The sequence below is a fragment of the Panthera uncia genome, chromosome E1, assembly GCF_023721935.1.
Source record: "Panthera uncia isolate 11264 chromosome E1, Puncia_PCG_1.0, whole genome shotgun sequence".
NCBI classification, from domain to species: Eukaryota; Metazoa; Chordata; class Mammalia; order Carnivora; family Felidae; genus Panthera; species Panthera uncia.
The window spans coordinates 6335505-6349537 of NC_064814.1; the positions used below are offsets into that span (position 1 = coordinate 6335505).

General features: G+C 46.0%; 1 protein-coding gene across 17 annotated transcripts in view; it reads left to right on the forward strand.

Annotated features, from left to right (window-relative positions):
* CD300LF (CD300 molecule like family member f) overlaps positions 1-14033 on the forward strand; it is a 104170-nt gene that overhangs the window by 63999 nt on the left and 26138 nt on the right. For 9 of the 17 annotated variants that reach the window (XM_049635812.1, XM_049635814.1, XM_049635816.1 and 6 more), the window contains 2 exons: positions 7891-8084; positions 8941-9884. The exons of 1 other annotated variant lie outside the window; for it this stretch is intronic. The gene's annotated coding sequence lies outside the window, so the exon portion shown is untranslated. The remainder of the gene's footprint in view (positions 1-7890; positions 8085-8940; positions 9885-14033) is intronic. 7 more of the 17 variants (XM_049635822.1, XM_049635824.1, XM_049635828.1 and 4 more) reach the window with 5 other exon arrangements.

A 14033-nucleotide genomic window follows, 5' to 3' on the forward strand; every position in this document is an offset into this window, starting at 1 on the left:
GCACCGAGGCCTTGTTGACAACATCCTGAATTCAGAGCAGTTACTCAGAGAAAGGTCAGGAGGGGAACGGCTGTTCTTTTATCTTCATGGGCCTCATTTGACCAATAGAGGTTGCAAATAAACTGGCTAAAAGCATGGGGTTTGGGGACAGAGGGATGTGAGTTTGAACTTTGACTCTGCTACTTCTTGGCTTTTTCATCTTAGATAAATCACTTAATCTTGCTAAGATTCAGTTTCCTCATCTGCAAAATGGGGGATCATCATCGTTTTTTTTTCAGAGGGTAATTGTCAGTATGAAATAAGATAACAGATACAATCTTTCAATATTTATGGGTTATTATTATAGCTATTAATAAACATTTACTAAGCACGTTGATCATAAAGCACACAGATGCCTCCTATCCCTATGCCCTGTGATACACTCTAGTGATCAAAACACAAAGTTAGGGAGAAGCTGACTCAAATGCCTCCTCTTTCACTGTGGGTCACTGTGAACTTGGACATGCCATACAACTTCCCTGAGTCTCACTTTCTCTGTCAGTACAATGGGGTTACACCATCTCCCATGTAGGGCTTCTGAGAGGTGTCTCATACAGCAAACTCTGGACAAATGTTGGTTCTTTTTCCTTAGGCATCTTCCCTTCCATTTTAATATGTGTGTGTGTTGGTGTCAGAGAGTGGCATTTCTGGGCCACAGTGAGGGCTGAGAAGATATGTGAGCATTTGTTTTTCAGATGACTCCTCAGTGAGGGGCCATGGCCAGAAAGTGGCCAGAAGAGAGGATAAATGTAATGCCAGCTTCTGGCTGGGAGCCATGTGGGAAACACTGGGGCTGGGGAGCCACCTGGGATTCCTGTTCCTACCTCATTAATACCAAAGGAACTAAAGACAAAGAGAAGAGAGAGCAGGTCTCCATTACAGATGATCGCAGTCAACACACCTTCCCTATTACCATGGAGAAAATGCAGGATTGTTGGCAATGTTGACACTGGCATGCAGGTCAAGGAGTTAGCTGGCTTAGAGCATCCTACTGCAGCCTTGAGGGTGCAGGGTCACTGACCAGCTTCTGTGTCCCTGACCTGGGAGGAAGTCCTAAGTGTAAGACAAGGCTGGCTATGGGACCTAAGGAGCTGAAGCTCATGGTGAGGAGGAAGAAAATATCAGAGAAATCTCATTCTGATATTCATCTCCATTTTTCCTCTCCTACCTTGACCTTTGGCAGTAAAGATCTCCAGTGACATCCTTCTGCTAGATGTGAAGGCCATCTTTCCCATCTGTCCCATTTGATATTATTGACTGCTCCCTTTGGGAAACTTTGCCTTATCAAGTCCCCTGGGCCTCCCATTTCTCTGGACATAATTTCTTGGTTTTCTTCGTGGACTCTTCTTCCTTGGTCAACTCTTTAAATAACCAAGGTCCTCCAACATCCCTGTCTTCTTCTTGGTCTGCAACAGGATTCTCATGGACATCCTGGTGGTTCCTACACACGCTTTTCCAACCCTGGAAAATGGAAGACCATCCATTCAGTTGGTCTTACTAAGCCCCTCTGTCACACGCTCCAGTCAGTATATCTACCTACCACCTCTGTCTTGAACATCCACCAGGATATCTCCTACCACTGTTCCTGAAGCCCCTCCAACTACCCATGCCCCAGATCACACTTCTTACTTCCCTCACAGCCTCCTCCCTCTAGCTTCCTGACTCAGTTCATGGTGTCCTCAGCCCAATCTTTACCAAGGCTAGACACTCTAGATTCTTTTTTGGCTCCTTATCCTATACCTGGTCAAAAGTCTTGTCAATTAGATCTTTATTTAATAATTCAATTTTTTCTTTTTTCTAATTCTCATAGTAACTCTCATGATTGGGATTCTTATTACCAGCCTCTCCTCTTTCCAGTCCACCCCACATATCTCTGCAGGAGAGGTCTCTTTCTTTTTTCTTTTTTTTTTTTTTCCCAACGTTTTTAATTTATTTTTGGGACAGAGAGAGACAGAGCATGAACGGGGGAGGGGCAGAGAGAGAGGGAGACACAGAATCGGAAACAGGCTCCAGGCTCCGAGCCATCAGCCCAGAGCCTGACGCGGGGCTCGAACTCACGGACCGCGAGATCGTGACCTGGCTGAAGTCGGACGCTTAACCGACTGCGCCACCCAGGCGCCCCAGGAGAGGTCTCTTTCTAAACCTCACTCTGGTCAATCACTCCTTTGCTCAAAAACTTACAGGGGTTACTTATCACCTTTAGGGTGCAGTTTGAGGCCTCCCAAGACCCATTTCTCTGCTAACCTCTACAGCTTTATCACTCCCCACTCCCGTGACGCCTCATGCTGCAGCCACAATGGACCGACCCACCTTTTGGTTTCTTCTAAGTGGCTGCTCTGGCTCTTTTCTTCTTCTAAGACCTAGTTCAGCATCACCTCTTCTGGGAAGTCTCCCCTAACCTGTCCAGCTATGGCTGGTCATGCCCAGCTATGCCCATGTCTGAGTTTTTATCACTTTTAGCACATTGTGTTATGGCTGATTGCCTCCTGGACTCTAAGTCCTACTGGGGCTGGGGACTGCCCTTTTCATCTTTGTATCCCCCCACCCTTGGTACTGGGCCTGCCCCAGGGTAGATACTTTGTGAAGGTTGGTCGTTTGTTACTGAGTGAGGTCCACTATAAAAATAAGTACTTCTACAGGCATTTCTTTGTTACATCTTCACTACACAAATCAAAGCCCAGCCTCTTGGTAATCTGTTGACAAGCAAGTGGGATATAACAACACACATTAATATTGGTCTGCTTTGACAAACTTCACTCCTTTGACCTGAAAGTGAGTTGTTCAATGAATTATGGCACCTAAAGAAAACATTCTCCAGGAAACTGAGTCTACAGGTTTCTGGAGATTAGACTATTGATAAGATTGCCTTTTTTCTTGTAATTTACTAACATATTTGTAAACTGATGGAGAACCATGTCCTGTATGACTGTGATCTCTATCAGTTAGCCATTTGTTTTCTTTCCTTTGCTTTGTCCTTGGGCAGCCAGGAGTGCTTGAGGAACATCACACATATCCCATTACCTCCCCCAACTTCATGGTATATAGCGAGCCATTCTTCACAAAGCCAGTGCAGCTGTTCCTGCCCACAGGTCCTGTCCCCATGCTTTAATAAAATCACCTTTTTGCACCAAAAGAAAGAAAGAAAGAAAGAAAGAAAGAAAGAAAAAACATTCTCGACCAAATGATAAATTGAAAGGAGATCTTCATTGGGAAATTTACTGTAAATGACACAAAACCAGATTTTAGAGGGAAAACCAGCTTCAAAACAAATTTCAAGGGAAGACCAAAAGCTTAAAAGTGATGGTTTTTGAGAAGCTTCTATCTTAGAGCCTGTCTATGCTAACCAAATGATTCATGGGATTATTGGGAGGAGAAAATCATGTAACAGATGCAGAAGTGCATTGAAAAGTCAAAGGTGCCATTCTAATGGAAGTCATTACCCAAAGAGTGGCTTGTAAGCTGTTTCTTCTGGATCCTGGTATAGCCTTAGCTACTTTGTGGACTTCAATTGGCAGAGACAGAGGGTAGAAAAGTGTCTTTGAAATGGATATTTCCCTGTTGTACTTTTAACATCTTTCACACCTGGTAACCTCCTCTGTGGCCCTACATGGGCCAGTTATTAAAGTGGGTGTGGCTTAGGGACCACAGTGGATCCTGAGAAAGACAGGGAAGAACAGATGAGCCACTCCTCACCTGTCCCCTTGTTCCTGCCACAGGTCCCTGCTCATCATATTTTCCTCCCTGCTTCTGCCCCCACTGAAGGTGCCTCTAATCCTGAACCTGCTCTGTGTTGTGATCTGTGTGAAATGGCCTCAGAAAAGCACTGAGGAGATGGGGAGCCTGGGTGGCTCAGTCAGTTGAGCATATAACTCTTGATTTCAGCTCAGTTTATGATCCAGGGTCATGGGATTGAGCCCTGAGTAGGGCTCTGTGCTGAGCGTGGAGCCTGCTTAAGATTCTCTCTCTCCCTCTTCCTCTGCCTCTCCCCCACTCCCTCCTTCTCTCTCTCTCTTACACACACACACACACACACACTCTCTCTCTCTCTCTCAAAAAAAAATAAATTTACAAATAAAAAAAAATAGGCACCACGGGGAGTTGAAGCAAAGACCTCCATTTTCTGTCTACAACCGCCTCTGATGCTAGTTATTTGGAGGAGCCATATTTTTACCCTCAGCACTCAACCCTTTCTGATGGGCTCAAGAGGATATCAGAGCTGATGGCTCATTTATACCTGTGGCCCATGGTGAGTCATCAAGATCAAACCAACACCAGATTGTGCTTGACGTAGTGGTGCCATGGCCACTTCCCAAATGGAGATATGGATGACTCTGGTGTAAGACTTTAAGACTCTGCTTAATGAAACCAACATGGACCCTAAACTGGAAACTTCCATTTATCTCCCCAGGGTTCAAGATCTGGGACCATTTCTTAATCCAGGAAGCTGTCTAGGGTAGCAGTCCTGCTCACCCCATCTGCCTTTACTATTGTTTATGTATTTATCCATTGGTCTTTCTTCTTTGTATCTGCCTTCACCTCTTTGGTGTTTATAAATGTTGGTAGAATAAACTCACAAGAACACTATCTTACTTCTGAGTCTCTAGAACTACCTAGTACCTGGAGCATGGCAGGTGCTGTAAGAATGAATACTTGTTCAATGACAGGATAAATGAATCATGCTGTTGCTCTTTCCTGAAGCCTGTAGATATAGGAGGGAGGTGATCAGACATCCATGACTGGCACTGAATCTCACACTTCCTATAGGAGTTGAGGATGTATATAACATGAGTACTGGTTGTGATCCACAGGATCAATCTTAACAGAAAAATTAGCTGCCATGCTTTCGCAATAAAGACTAAAGACTTTACCAAGATCTATGAAAAACACCTCTCCCCTGCCCTTTGCCAGCCTATCGGGTGATGGCAGTGAGACCCCACTTACATTTCATTCCTGGCATTAGACTCCCATGCCTATCAAAGTTTCAGCCTTTCTAGCAGTGCTCTGGGGTTGTCTCAAGGACGGTTAACACAGAATCTGGGCCTTGCTCTGCTCCTGATCACTGAAACTGCTTGAGTGAAACACTGCTGCCATGGCAGCTGGCATGTTCCTGGACACCAATATCAGTGTCTCCAGGTGAACCCAGATCTGCTGGCCCTTGGGGCCCCAGAGTAGCCATGCTGTATCTTTCTTCCCATTTTTGTCTCACACTGTCTAGGCTCTGAGGCAATGATGCTTGTCTTTCCATATGTCACAGAGGACTGGTGAGGACAGCTCTATCATCTGCTGCCTATGGCCACTCTCCTCACAGGCTAGACCTAAGCTCAGGTGCAGGGAGAAGGGCTTTGAGAGACCCTTGTCTGTCGACCCCCTCCCCTGCCTCTTCTGCTCTCAGGCTTCTTTCTCCAATGTAGATGGACCCCTGGAGTCTGCCTGCTTCTTGGTTCATCAGACATGGCTGGGCACCTGTTACATTTGTGTGAAGTGGTCTGGTGACTAATGTCAGGATAACCTGTTTCCGTAGGTCAACTAGTGTCTCAAACTAATTCCATGGGCATGCTTGGGGGTCATTATACCACTTCACTTTTTTTTTGGAAGGCAATTATCAGCTGGATGCTTAGCCCTGACTCTGGTTGCCAGGTAGATGTATATTAACTCATTCACTCATCTATTCAAGCAGCACCCATTTACTGAATGCCTGTTGTGAGCCAGCCACTATACTAAATGCAGAGACTAGTAAGATAAATCACACATGGTGCCTATTCTGGAGGGGTTCTTGGTCTTATTGGAGAGGGGACATAACCTCACTCTCCAGTTTCTGGTGGAGTTCAGCTAATTGCCAGTGGGAGGTAGAAGGGCAGAAAGAAAGGTGTTTCCCTGCTGGGTTGGGAATGTCTGTGTCCTTCCACCAAAGGCCCTCAGCCCCTGCCAAGTGCTTTTCTCCCTCAACTTTCTGGGAGGTCTCTCCAGTGGCTCTGTTGGGTTATGGTTTTTATCCCCTCTCCTCCGTCATTTGTTTGTTTATTTATTTATTTATTAAAAAAATTTTTTTTAATGTTTATTTATTTTTGAGAGAGAGTGAGACAGAGTGTGAGCAGGGAAGGGGCAGAGAGAGAGGGAGACACAGAAGCTGAAGCAGGCTCCAGGCTCTGAGCTGTCAGCACAGAGCCCGATGTGGGGCTCGAACCCACGAACCGGGAAATCATGACCTGAGCTGAAGTCAGAGGCTTAACCAACTGAGCCACCCAGGTGCCCATCTACTCCCTCCTTTAGACTTAGGGGTGGTAAGGGCTCCCTGCTGCTGCTAGCCCTGGGTTTTATTTTCTCTAACTTTTGTTGATTTCCTTTAACTCATTCCCTACCAAATCAAATTATCTTCAATTATACCATCTTGTAGGTGTACCAGGATCCTGGCCGATGTGGATTTCTAATTCATCTTTGTATCTGTAGGGGCTGGTACCTAGCAGATGCTCATTAAATGATTGTCAAATTGATAATAATATGATGTGATAAGGGCCATGTCAGTAGTTTTTATAAGACTTGCTCTGTGAACATCCAGCTTCCAGTCCTGACTCCAGAAAAATCTGCTTGGTTAGCATATTTGAAGACACAATGATAAATTAAAAAAATGTGACTTGTCTGTTTTGGGAAGTTGTGGGAGTTTTTGTAGAAGTGGGTGCCCTGTGATGCTAATTGTTAAAAGAATCAAAACCACAGCATTTCTGTCACTATTAGCAGCTTGTCTTCCTCCAGCTTCTTCTCCTTCTGAACAATTGTATTTTCCCAAATTTTGATGTGATGGGAAAACAAACTGAAGTGTAGGGGGAAAAAAAAGAGACATAAGGAAGCAGTAAGAAAAATGAAGGCTATTTCAGTCCAGCTGCTGTAGATGCCCCCTAAATTTTGGCTGCTGAGGCAGGGAGAACAGCGAGACTCTGCAATGCTCCCGCTCACAGCTCTGCTCCTCGGTGTCCCAGGTCCCAGGTGGGATGATGGTTCCAGTATGAGGAGCAGGCCTGGTGGGCGGGAGAAGGGGAGTTGGAGGGAGCGGGGACTCACTAGGGAAAGAACAATGAAATCAGAGGGATGCCCAGTATTCAGAGTCCAACTCCAGATAGTTGGTGGTCCTGCTGATGGCAATCTGGAGACCCAAGCAAAGCCACCAATCAGGCTTTGTCCTCCAGAGGGCACAGAGACAACCCAGGGTGTGTGTGGGTAGTCTTGGAGGCAAGATGGAATCTCATTCAGTAGGGTGCTCCAAACACAAAGTAGGGCTGGTGCACAGTGGAGACTTCACATGTGGCAGTTGACTGCACAAATGGATCCCAGTTGTTCTGAACATGCATAAGCCCAGAAGCAAAGGAAGGCAGTGTCTGCAGGTTAACATGAGAAGGACAGAGGCAGCCAGAGTAGATGGCAGAATGCTGGTGGCAGTGAGGACCACAGGAGCTCACCAGCAGGGCTGCCTGATGGAGTCTTTGAAGGGGGCAGGGTCCCGATGCTTCCCAACCCTGGGCTTCCAGAGAGGGGGAAAGAAAGTTCTCTGCTACAGAAAAAGTTGTGGTTATCTATTCCTATATAACAAGCAATCTTAATGCTTAATGGCTTAAATCAATAACCATTTTATTAAACCTCACAGTTTCATGGGTCAGGACTTTGGGCAGGACTTGGCTAGGTGATTCTTCTTTTGCACCTGGCATTAATGGAGGCCACTTGATGGTACTCAGCAAGTGGATGAACTGAAATGGAAGGAGCAAGATGACTTAATTCATATGTCTGTGCTTGGTGGAAGTAGCTAGAAGGTTGGCTTAAGCTGAGACTGTTGACCAGAATACCCACATTTGGTCTTTTCAGCATGGTGGTCTTGGGCAACTTGGATTTCTCTCATGGTAGATGACCTCCCCAGTGAGAGCATTCCAGGAGACCAGGTGGACACTGCAAGGATTCTTACGATTCCTCCTTGAGATTTCCAGAACATCACTTTTGCTGCATTCTATTGGTCAATCAAACCACCTTGAATAAAGACCAGCTTCTTCCTCTTGATTTTGGTGAGAACTGCTCTCTTGTTATTCTGTGTGTGTAGTTACACCTCATGCTGTGAAGCCTCTGAAAGTGGGTGCCTTTTAGAGTCTACTAGCTTGGGGCTGAAGCCTGACTCTGACACTTTTGGACCCCATAATCCAGGGTAAAACACTTAACCTCCCATAATCTGCAGGGTTGATAATCTTCCATACTCTACAGGGCTGTGGAAGAGTTACAGCAGTGTCAGAAACACAGTAAGCATTCCAAAATGTTAGCTGCTGTTGTAATAGGCATTAGTGTTCAGTAGTCAGCTAACCCACTGGAAACATTCTTGAATAAATAGCTTTGCCCTTTGGGGGGAAAAATTCTTTTTTATTAAGTTTATTTATTTTGAGGGAGAGAGAAAGCATGAGCAGGGGAGGGGCAGAGAGAGATGGAGACAGAGAGAATCCCAACATGCACTGATAGTGCAGAGCCTGATGCAGGGCTTGATCTCATGACCATGAGATCACAACCTGAGCCAAATTAGATGCTTAACCCATTGAGCCACCCAGAGACCCCTGGGGAAAAAGAATTCCTAATCTCTTGGAGGTACTCTCCATTTTCTCACCTGTAAAGTGGGTGCCCCAGGGTGCAAACATTCAATGCTGGTAAGTGTCCAGGGCCCTGGGGCTGGCCTTGCTCATGCCCAGTGGTTGAAGGGAAGGCAGAAGTGACAGAGGGCTTTTGCCTTCATGTGGTTGTGGAGCCTCTGGAGGAAGTACTGCATCCTGATTCCAGCAAGGGAGAGAGGGTTCTGACTTCCCCCCTTTTTCTTTCTTTCTTTCTTTCTTTCTTTCTTTCTTTCTTTCTTTCTTTTTTAATTATTTTTTTCTGGTGCAGAGATACATGAAACTCAAGTACAACTCCCACCCATGATGAGGTCCAGTTTTGACTTCGGTCTTGTGCTACAGGGCTTCTCTCTTATTGAGTTGTGGAGAAAGGCATATCCGAGAGAGCAGGCAAGAACTTCCCACGCCCAAGGTGTAACCCAGCCAACATGAGTCGCTCCGTGGGGAGTCAGAAGCTGCACCAGGTTGAGTTGTTGCCCAAAGAAAATGTTTATTTGCAGCAAATAAGGAGATCACTGCGAATAAGAGAGGGTGAATAGGTTCCTTAAGTTCAGGGTTAGGATTACTAGATAAGAAAGACTTGTCATTTGGTAGAGGGCATGCACCTTAAGGAAACACGCCTTTACATACGTATATTTATGTAAATGAGGCTGAGGTTCCTCCCTGGGTGGAGATTTTAGTATTATAATGAGATAAAGGTAATGGGAGGTCATTCAGGAGGTCACTCTGAGCACGGTCCATCATGAGTGGGGGGGTGGTATTAGCTCAAAAGGTCTGGGTGTTCTGGGCCTGTGGGAGGCAGGTCTTGTGAGGGCAGTCATTGTCGCCATCACCTGAGGGGTGGTTTTGGGTTTCCTTTGCCTGAGTTAAGAGGAAAGCCAGAAAGAAGAGCTTAAGGAAAAAGACAAGACAAAGGTTAGTGAGTACAAGCAGGTGGGAAGTAAAGGTCAGGTCTTGGGGTCTAGCTGGTGACAAAGGGTCTCCAAGGCTGGCTCCTTCTCCCTTGAGAAGACTTGTGTTTCTCTTACCGGAAACAGGTGACCTCGGCCTTCCCTGCTTGTGAGCAGTGGCTACATTTCGAGTCTCTTCAACTCATCAGAAGGAAACATCTCCACTTGGCACTGCTGACAGCTGATTTTCCAAGTGTCCCGTCACTCAACCTCCTGACTTGACAGAAGTGCCACATTTGCTGTGGCATAGCTCACTTCTCCTTTGGTGGCATGTGATGATTTTGTTTCCCTGTGCTTGTTTCCTGAGGACCAGGCAGCAGGGGTCTCGTGTGCCAGGCCACGTGGGCTGACGGTTTGATCTAGAGTACCTTCTGCTCCCTCTGTCTTGTGTGTGACCGTGTGTCTCAGTGAGTTCAGGCAGCATAACAGAACCACAGACTGGATGGCTTAGGAACGAACAGGTCTTCCTCACGGTTCTGAAAGCTGGAAGTCCAAGATCAGGGAGCCAGCATGGCTGGGTTCTGGTGAGGGCCCTCTGTCTGGTCTGGTTGACCAACCTCTCTTTGTATCCTTAGATGGCAGGAAAGGAGCTAGTGAGCTCTCCGGCCTCTTCTGAGGGCACTATCCCATCCATGAGAGCTCTATCTTCCACCCTAATCACCTCCCAAAGGCCTTTGCATCACACCGGGATAGGGTTTCAACATATAAATTTGAGGAGGGCGACACTGGTATCAGTCTTACTGCAGGCTGCCATAACTAAGCACCACCGACGGGGCCGCTTAAATAATAGAATTTTTCTTTCTCACATTCTGGAAGCTGGAAGTCTGAGATCAAGATGTCCACAGGGTTGGTTTCTTCTGAGGTTTCAGTTCTTGGCTTGTAGACACACCTTTACCCTGTGTCTTACTATTTTTTTAAAGAAAGTTCCATACCCAGCATGGAGCCCAACACAGGGCTTGAACTCACAGCCCTGAGATCAAGACCTGAGCTGAGATCAAGAGTCCGATGCTTAACCAAATGAGCCACTGAGGCACCCCTACCCTATGTCTTCACACAGTCTTCCTTCTGTGTATGGGTGTCCTAATCTCTTCTTACACAGACACCAATCACATTGGATTAGGGCCTACCCTAATGGTAAATGACTTCATTTTACCCCAATCACCTCTTTAAAGACTATCTCTAAACACATATGTGGGGTTAGGACTTCCACATATGAATCTGGGTGGGGACACAACCCAGCCAGTAACAACGCATCCATGTGTGTGCCCGTTGTGTTTGTTCCTAGTAACAGCTTCCCTTTCTAGAATTCCTTCTCCATTTCCTATCTTGTCTAGAGAGACCCTGGGGTGTGGTGAGGGTGATCAGACATCCCCTTTTTATGTCTGATGTGCTGTGATAGCAACTAGTTTCCCCTTTCATCTTCAGTGACATGACTTTTGGACAACAAACAAATTCAGAGACCTGGCCCCTCTCCTGACTCCACAGTCATGCAGCCATGGGACCTGGGGCAACAAAAGTACTTGCTTCTCTAGTGTGGCCTTTCTATAAACCCGTAAGTCAGCTTAGATGATCATGTAGATACCTTTCGCCTCTAACTGTGACTCACATTGTGTTATAGCAAGAAAGAAATATCTTTGATATTTATTGAATGGATTTCTTTGAATAAAGATGAAGTTTTATGTAAAAAAATGGGGCATCAGTTTAGATGTCAAATTATTAGAAAAATTTATGTATAAAAGCTATTTTTTTTGATCCTCTAAGAATGAAGACCTTCCCAAGAAAGCCTGGGAAAGTGGGTGCTGAGTAAGTTCACACACCTGAAGTCAGCCCAGATGACATTTTTCCTTGTGAGAGCTAAGCTTGCAAGGCAAAAGAGGGCAGAGAGGACTTTTTCCATTGTTATGGAACCAGGCTGGAACGCTGGCGGAAGAGCCAACTGGCACTCAGAGATCTTGGTAGATCGGAGATTTATGTAACACCGGTGGGCTCAGAGGAGACCGTTTCTCCAAAGATCTGAGCCCTGAGCACAAGCATGGGAGACAAAAAATAGTCTATTACTTCCGCATTCAGCATTAGTAGTAATTTGGCACAAGGCAAGCAGGGCAGGAAGAAGCATCCGGAAGAGGGGTCTCTAAGCTAGAAACTAGAGTTTGTGTTAGTCTTGTAGGCCATCTTATGGTGCATAACTTTATTTATTTTCCCAACACCATGAATTCATTGTTGAAATTGGGCATTGATCCCCATTTTCAATCTCTAATTTCAAAGTATTGCTTGTGTTGTAAACAAACAGTCCCCAAAAAGAGTTGCTTGTGGGAAGCCCTCCCCACCACTCCCAACTTAATACCTAACCTAACTGCAGTTTCAGCCTCTCCCAGGAGTGGAATTTTAAGCCAATCAATCTGGAATTTCCTAATGAGCATTAGTGAAGGAATTTGCATGATAAGACCTCCTGCTTCCTCCCCCTCTCCCAACTAAGGAAAGGTGACCTTGCCTGAAATAATCCTTATTTTCTTTTGCTGATAACTTCCTTGCCCCACCATCCTTCTTATAAAAACCTTCTATTTTGTACAGCTTCCAGGAGCATCTCTTTACTTGCTAGATGGGGTGCTTGCTACCTGATTTCTAGAGGCCACCTTGAGGCAACAAGGCTTTGGCACTGGAAACCTGAGCCAAGGCAAAAGGCCCACAGTGAGGGAGCCTGAGGCAAACAGGCTCATTAAGCGACCCACCTGGAAATAGCCATAGTCCCTTACAGACCAGTTACAACCACACACAGTTTATAAGATTACTAAAAAGCAGAAAAGTCCTTACATTCCATGACTGAGCACTCCACCCCATAACTCTGGCACTTACCACTGCTTCCTGGCAGATGGTCTCTCTTTTACTATCCTACCTGCTGCCCCCTTGCAAATGTATTCAATAAACTTCTCTTTTGTTCTGCCTTGGGGGGATTCTTTCCCCACCTGTACCGCCAGCCCTGACCTGATCAGGGTGCTCCACATGATTTATGATAGTAATGATGTGGGGCCTGGAGCTAATGGTCAAGAAAGAATTCCTGAGATTTTTTTTTTTTGGTGCCAAAAGGTGCCTTTATTTATTTTATTTATTTAAAAAATCTTTTAATTTATTTTTTGAGAGAGAGAGAGAGAGAGAGACAGCGTGTGAGCAGGGGAGGGGCAGAGAGAGAGGGAGACACAGAATCCAAAGTAGGCTCCAGGCTCTGAGCTGTCAGCACAGAGCCCAACGCAGTGCTCAAATTCATGAACCATGAGATCATGACCTGAGTGGAAGTTGGATGATCTATGACTGAGCCACCCAGGTCCCCCTTTTATTATAGCGTGGGCTCAGGACCTGTGGGCAGAAAGAACTGCATTTCAGTTAGTGGGGGTTAGGGATAGCAGAGGTCTCTAAGGAATTTGTGCATGTGAGAAGCAAGGTCTCCAGGACCTTGAAGGGCTAGCTGCTAAGACAAGATTATTTACTACCGTCTAGTAAAACATCAGTCACGAGACCCTTCAGATGTATGTACATCAGTGGGCCGTATGTTTGACAGATGATTGCTAACATATGTCTTGGGGGGGGTGTTTTCGGCTCTCAGAGGGAAGTAACACCAACGAGAGCAAAGCTGTAGTGGTAAAACATTAAAGGAAGTCCTTGAGGGAGATTCAGAAGCGTTAGAGTCTGTATGCCTCAGAGAATCTGCCTGGAGGCGACAATCCACAGCCCTGTCCAGTCTTTGGTCCTTTTTCTCCCACCAATAATAATAATAAATAATAAAGCCTATTAAATCTTCAAATTTAGTCAGTTGAACTTTTGTTTTTTTAACACTTGGTTAATGCAAAATAATCTAATCCCATTGGCAGAACATTCTTTTGTGTCCCCCAAACCTTTTCCAGGCTGCTCTCTTTCCTCCTGATCAGTTCGTGCTCATTAAACACCACTAAGCGGCAGATGTGGGGCCAGGTACCAGAGACACGGGAGTGAACGAGGCAGAATCCCGCAGAGTGCTGCATGCATTGCAGGCTGCAGATGATGCCACCTGCACTTACAAGTTCATGGCCGAATGTGTGCGGGGGCACTGTGGCAATACATAGACGTTGATCTGACCCAGCTTTGAAAGGCACTCCCAGGAGGCTGAGCCCTGTTGGGTAAAGCTGCAAGTTCTGGCTCTCCACTGAGCCTGCACTGCTTAGATCCCTGTCTGGGAGGGGCTCTGTGCCTCGCTGCTCCTGGACACCCTGCCCTGTGCTGCGCTGGGTGGGCGGGGCTGCCATTTTCTCTGTGGTTTGGCCAGACGTAGGAAAGTTGCCCTCTAAGCTTCTGTTTTGCTAGATTGTCCATTTCCTGGTTCTTTGGCAAGAGAGATGGTTTTTGTTGAGGCTCTTTCACCCTTTTTTCCCTGTGCCTGTTAATA